The sequence below is a fragment of the Dipodomys ordii genome, unplaced genomic scaffold, assembly GCF_000151885.1.
Source record: "Dipodomys ordii isolate 6190 unplaced genomic scaffold, Dord_2.0 Scaffold23, whole genome shotgun sequence".
Lineage (NCBI taxonomy): Eukaryota > Metazoa > Chordata > Mammalia > Rodentia > Heteromyidae > Dipodomys > Dipodomys ordii.
The window spans coordinates 8013937-8020677 of record NW_012267239.1 but is presented as its reverse complement, the minus strand read 5'-3'; the positions used below and the strand labels follow the sequence as shown (position 1 = coordinate 8020677).

Sequence of the window (6741 nt, the reverse complement as noted above, 5' to 3'; positions counted from 1 at the left end):
CCCATGACCGGACCCTCCCCCCCAAAAAAAAACATGTAGGCTTAAAAAAAAACTAAAGATATGCCATGTAAACATTAACATCAAAAAAGTTGTCAGGCTCTGGTGGCTCATGCCTATAATCCTAACTACTCTGGAGACTGAGATCTGAGGATCACAGTTCAAAGCCAGTCTGGGCAGTAAAGTTCATGAGACTCTTATCTCCAATTAACAACCAGAAAATCAGAAGTGGCACTGTGGCTTAAAGTAGTAGAGTGCTATCCTTGAGCGAAAAGGCTCAGGGCCAGTGCTCAGTCCCTGAGTTTAAGCTCCATGACTGACAAAAAAAAAAAAAATTAAAAAAAGTCAAACAGCTGAGTGCTCGTGGCTCACGCCTGTCATCCTGGCTACTCAGGAGACTGAAATCTGAGGATCATGGTTCAAAGGCAGCCCAGGCAGAAAAGTCTGTGAGACTCTCATCTACAATTTTTTTTTTTTTTTGGTCAATCGTGGGGCTGGAACTCTGGGCCTGGGCGCTGTCCCTGCGCTCTTCAGCTCAAGGCCAGCACTCAGCACTTGAGCCACAGCACCACTTCCGGTTTTCTAGTAGTTTATTGGAGATAAGAATCTCACGGACTTTCCTGCTCGGGCTGGCTTTGAACCTCGATCCTCAGATCTCAGCCTCCTGAGTAGCTAGGATTACAGGCATGAGCCACCAGCGCCTGGCTCTCATCTACAATTAACTACCAGAAAACTGGAGGTAAAGCTGTGAGTCAAAGTGCTAGAGTGTTAGCCTTGAGCAAAAAGAGCCTTGAGTTCATGCCCCACCAATAACAACTAACTAACTAAATAAATGAATAAAGGTCAAACCATAGGGTAAGACTCAGCTCCATAGTTCAGTGATTGCCTAGCATGAGCAGGGCTCCGAGTTCCATCACAAGCACCAAAAAAAATATAAAAGGCATAATTGGCAAGTGCCTATCGTCCCAGTTACATGAGAAATGGAGGCAGGATCCCTTGAGGCTCCCTTGAGCCTCGGATTTGAAGGCCAGCCTGGGCCACACAGTGAGACTGTCTTCTCAAAAGAAAAACAAAAAAGCTCAGAGGTCTTCTGAGGAAGACTGGGTCAGCTGCTCGTTCGCACCCAGAAACAAGTCAGTCAGGGTGCCACACCACACTACAGTCAAAGCTCTGCAAGACACCATGGAAGCAGAGGGAGCAATTCACCGAGTCAGAATTACTCTATCAGCCACGGTGAAAGATCCCTGGAGGTAACTGCTGACTCGCTCAGAGTATGAAGGAACAGAACCTCAAAGTGAAGGCCAAGTTCAGATGCTCTGAGAACCACTGCAAGGAAAACTCCTGTGGGGAACATTCTAAGATGTGAGATTGTTTCCAGATGAGAATCTGCAGGCACAGCCCTGACCTGCACAGTCCTCCTCAGGTCATTAACCAGATGACGCCATCTGGACTGAACTGGAAATCTATCAGCCTGCCCAAGTCACTACTGTGGGTGCTCCAATCAACTTCCATTATTAAAGCCAGTATCAAGAAAGAGGGGAGGGCTGGGAAGGTGGCTCAGTGGTAGAGTGCTTGCCTTGCATGCATGAGGCCCTGGGTTCGATTCCTCAGCACCACATAAGCAGAAAAACCCAGAAGTGGCCCTGTGGCTCAAGTGGTAGAGCTGAAGAGCTGAGGGACAGTGCCCAGGCCCAGAGTTCAGGCCCCACGACCGGACCCCCCCAAAAAAAAAATGAGCATCTCTGACTGAAAGAGGTAGTGGCACAGACCTCCAGCCACAGAGGAGATGACATGGTTCTGTGGCTCCTTCTGGAGCACAGTGGAAGGGCATAATCAATCTAAAAGCCAACTGAGAGAACTTTCAGGGGACCACTGCCTCACAGGCAGTCAAGGCAGAGAGAGGAGGAAGCACAAGGCAATGTCTTCAACAGCCAGCAACCAGCAAACCACGTGCCATTTGTTGGGGGCAGATGGACAGGGACACTGAGAGCCAAGCTTATCCCAAAGCTAGGCAGAGAACAGCTGGCTCCTGGTCAGTGTTCCTGCTACTCTAGGGGCATAAACAGGATGTTTGGAAGCAGATGACCACAAGTGACCACAGGAAGCCATGACAACCTCCTCCAGGTGACGCTCTTCTGTCCCAGCTTGTTTCCAGCTTAGCTGCCTCAGCACATCAAGCAAAATAATTTCATGTGCTGACTTCCAAAGAGCAAGAAGGGACAGGAAGTTTTGAAAGTTCAGGATACAACAGAAAGGGCCATCTGAGATGGGTGGGCAGGGAAAAGAAGAGGACAGTCACCCAGCTATCCAACAGCAACCTCACCCCAGAGATACGGCGAGGCTGGCACTAAGGAGGGGTGAAGCAGCCATACATACTCCTGGGTACAGAGGAGTTGGCCGGATGGGTAGCAAATGACCAAATGAGCTTAGGAGGGTAGCCAACTTGAGATAGTGAAGAACGAGTATAGTATTCCAGACACTGGCTGCTCCTTCACACTCACCGCAGAGAAGTCAAGCCTGACCCAGCTCTCCCAGAGTTCTTGGGGGTGAGAAACATACCCCCCTCCAGCCAGCAGAGCCTGGAGTCTACAGAGGAAGTGGCAGATCCAGAAAAACCAAGTGTGGGCCTCTGGACCCTCCCGTTTCCACCTAAGGAAGAAGAACACTCCTGGCAACAGGAAAGCCTGTGACACCCAAAGAGCTAGAGTAGGCCCTGGACAAGGGGCAGTCCCCAGGGCCAGCTTCCATCTAATGACTGAGGCCAGTCAATAGATGGTTCACAGGCCAGAAAAAGAAATCTTTATTCTACCGGGATCCTCCGTGGCCACCCCACACAGGGAGGTTCCCAGATGTCACCATGGCCTAAGAGGACTGGGAGAAGCCCACAGCTGATGCAGGAATGGATTCCACAGCGGCTCACTGTGGCAGCTCTCAAATAGTAGCATTAGATGAGTGATTAGTACAAGCCAAGCCACTGAGAAACCTCCTCCCTGTACCACTTCCTTCCCAAAGCCACCAAAGAGACTCGGGGGAAATTAATGTCACAGAACCAAAACCCAACCTGACATCACCAGCACTATATGACCATTGCACCTTCAGAGTGGAGCCCTACACATTCTCCAACACATTCTCCAATCCACAGGGCCACAAAGTGGCCCAAGTTACAGACAACAGAAGTTAGATTCCTCCCCAGGAGCAGAATGGCAAACAGGCAAATGTGCACTAAATGCCCACTGCCAAGATCAGCAGATATGTGTACTAGAAGTTTAAACACAGAGGGGAAACACCAGAGGCCTACCCCTCAAAGGAGTGTCTAGATCTGGATCCAAGAACCAATGCTAGCCACGCCCATTGCCCAGCACTTTGAAGCAGCTGGATGAAGATAGGGGAGGGATGAGGGCTCACAGTTCAAGTGACAGGCTGAGGTCACATGGTAGCAAGTGGTAGAGACTCTGGTGGGGTTGCTTGGGCACCTGGGTTCTGACTGTGGCATCAGGTGGCCAACCTAGCCTGGACTAGAAAACTTCTCACAAAGGCTCTCCAGAGGAGGAAGTGGTTTGCTGGAGGTTGGGAATCGCAATGGGTGTCCACATACCCTTTTAATCATCAACCACCATCAAATATTTATCAAGCAACCACAGAGGGGAATAGTGGTTCTTGGCAGTGTGAGATGCTTGAAAGGAGAATAAAATCCCTGTCCTCAAGAAGCTTACTTACCGAGTTATGGGGAAACAAAAGGAAACCTAATTTGCCCAGTTCTGCCAACCTATGTCTAAGTGATGGACCATCAGGTGGGCTAGCTTTAATGGGGACAGGGGCTCAACTCAGAAAGACCACTTCACTAAGTTCTTAAAGGGAGAAGGTATGGAGACAAACAAGGAGGAAGCTATTTTGTTCAATTTAGACCAAGATGCAGACCCAAGGCACAGTGGAATGCTTTTTTTTTTGGGGGGGGGGGTCTGGTCGTGGGGCCTGAACTCTGGGCCTGGGCACTGTCCCTCAGCTCTTCAGCTCAAGGCTAGTGCTCTACCACTTGAGCCACAGTGCCACTTCTGGCTTTTTTCTTTTTGCTTATGTGGTGCTGAGGAATCGAACCCAGGGCCTCAGGCTTGCAGGGCAAGAGCTCTACCACTGAAACACCTTCCCAGCCCCAGTGGAATGCTTTTTTTTTTTTTTTTGGTCGGTCGTGGGGCTTGAACTCTGGGCCTGGGCACTGTCCTTCAGCTCTTCAGCTCAAGGCGAGTGCTCTACTGCTTGAGCTACAGCGCCACTTCCGGTTTTCTGGTGGTTTATTGGAGATAGGAGTCTCATGGTCTTTCCTGCCCGGGCTGGCTTTGAACCATGATGCTCAGATCTCAGCCTCCTGAGTAGCTAGGATTACAGGCGTGAGCCACCAGCGCCCGGCAGTGGAATGCTTTTTTGACCAGAAGTCAATCTAACTCAGAGAGGCAACTGTGTGTTTATTATATAGGGCATATAGGGCAACAGAGGTTATTCTTAGAACCCGCAGAACAGAAGCCAGGAGGGAAGCTACACCCAATGGAAAAACAGAGGGTCAGAAATTAGGGATGGAATTATGGGGTCAACTAAGTACTGCAATGAACAACATACATCCAAGGAGGGCAAATCAGATTTTTCAAAAGAAATGACATAATTTTTTTTTTTTTTGGTCTGGTCGTGTTGGGCCTGAACTCTGGGTCTGGGCGCTGTCCCTCAGCTCTTCAGCTCAAGGCTAGCGCTCTACCACTTGAGCCACAGCGCCACTTCCGGTTTTTTCTTTTTTGCTTATGTGGTACTGAGGAATTGAACCCAGGGCCTCATGCATGCAAGGCAAGCGCTCTACCACTGAGCCACCTTCCCAGCCCTATGACATAAAATTTTGAGGTACACTCCAAATGTTTTAACTACTGACAATTCATCTGATATGTGTGTATGTATATATTTTTTTTGTCACTTGTGGGACTTGAACACAGAGCCTGGGCACTGTCCCTGGGCTTTTACACTCAAGGCTAGTACTCTATCACTTGAGCCACAGAGTCACTTTCAACTTTTTCTGTGATTAATTGGAGATGAGTCTAATGGACTTGCTTGCCTGGACCGGCTTTGAACCACAATCCTTAGATCTCAGCCTCCTAAGCAGCTAAGATCATCGGCATAAACCACCAGCCCCTGCACTTTTTTTTTTGCCAGTCCTAGGGCTTGAACTCTGTCCCTGTGCTTCTTTTGTTCAAGGTTCATACTTTACCACTTGAGCCACAGTGCCACTTCTGACTTTTTTCTGTTTACGTGGTACTGAGGAATCAAACTCAGGGCTTTATGCATGCTAGGCAAGCACTCTACCACTAAGTCACATTCCCAGCCAGCACTGACATTTTAAATACAGGAAACCAAGCAACACAAGTCTACAAGTCAAATCTAACCTGCTTCTGGATTTTCAGTATGAAAACAAAAAGATACTAGGAACTAGAAGACCTACAAGTTCTTGCAACATTATCAGTGTTGACAATGAGTGTTCCCTTTTCCCTAACTCCTCTGAGTTTCGGTTTAGCTTCTCCATTTGGCAGTTGTACTGAAATCTATCTTACAGGGTTATTGTCAGAATAGCAAAAATAGTGAAAGACAAGAAAACGTCCCCTCAACCTTACTAAGGTTCAGAAAAATCCACTATTTAATTTAGGCCAAAGAATGGGGCCGTAACAGAGAGATCAAGACCACAGATGAAGCCTCAAAAGAGAGAATAAAAAGGAAATGAGTTAGGTCTTTTCTGGTGTGCAAACCGGAAGAATCTGAACAATAGAATCCACGTCAGGGGTGGAAATAGAAATTTAGGAGTGGTCAGTACACAAGTTCTAACAGAGGTCATGCAGGCAGACAAATTGACTGATACCTAGGGAAAACTACAGGGAATTGAAAGAAATCCTTTGGGAAAACAAAGTGAGAAAGGAAGATGGGAAGGTTCTACAGAGAGAACCAAGCCCAGCCTAAGGAAGGAAAAGGAAAATACGGCCACTAGAGTAAGATCTGAGCCAGAAGATGTGAAAGAACTGGCCAGATTTTGTTAAAAACAGAAGCAAAGTAGTTAGGAAAGAGCCAGGTGCTGTTGGTCATGCCTATAATCTTAGCCATTCAGGAGGCTGAGATTTGAGGACTGAAGTTGGAAGCCAGCCAAAGCAAATTTCCAAGACTCTTGTCTCTAATTAACTGTCAAAAGCTGGAACTGACACCAGGGTGGAAAAAGCCAAGTAAGCATGTGACTCCTGAGTTCACGCTTGCACACACACACACACACACACACACACACACACACACACACACACAGACACACACGGGAGGGGGGAGTAAGAAAAGAAGCCTGTGACTGGGCACTGGTATATATTCCTCGGCCTGTATTCCTAGCTTCTCAGGAGACTGAGATCTGAGGATCACAGTTCAAAGCCAGCCTGGGCAGCCAGTTAACCACCAAAAAAGCTGTGGCTCAAGTGGTAAAGCACTAGCCTCAATTGGAGCTGTGGCTCAAGTGGTAGAGCACTAGCCTCGAGCAAAAAAGCTCAGGGACAGCGCCCACCCAGGCCGAGTTCAAGCATTATGACCAGCACGAGGAGGAGGAGGAGGAGGACGACAATGACAACACAACTATGACAACAACGAAGAAAAAGAAGAAGGAGGAGAAGGAGGAATTAAAAAAAAGAAGAAGAGGAGCAGGAGGAGGAGGAAGAGGAAGAGGAGGAGGAGGAGGAGGAAGAG

General features: G+C 48.2%; 1 protein-coding gene across 3 annotated transcripts in view; it reads right to left on the bottom strand.

The window, feature by feature from the left end:
- The window catches only part of Pxn (paxillin), a 51177-nt gene that overhangs the window by 35962 nt on the left and 8474 nt on the right, over positions 1-6741 (bottom strand). The gene's annotated exons all lie outside the window — the stretch shown is intronic.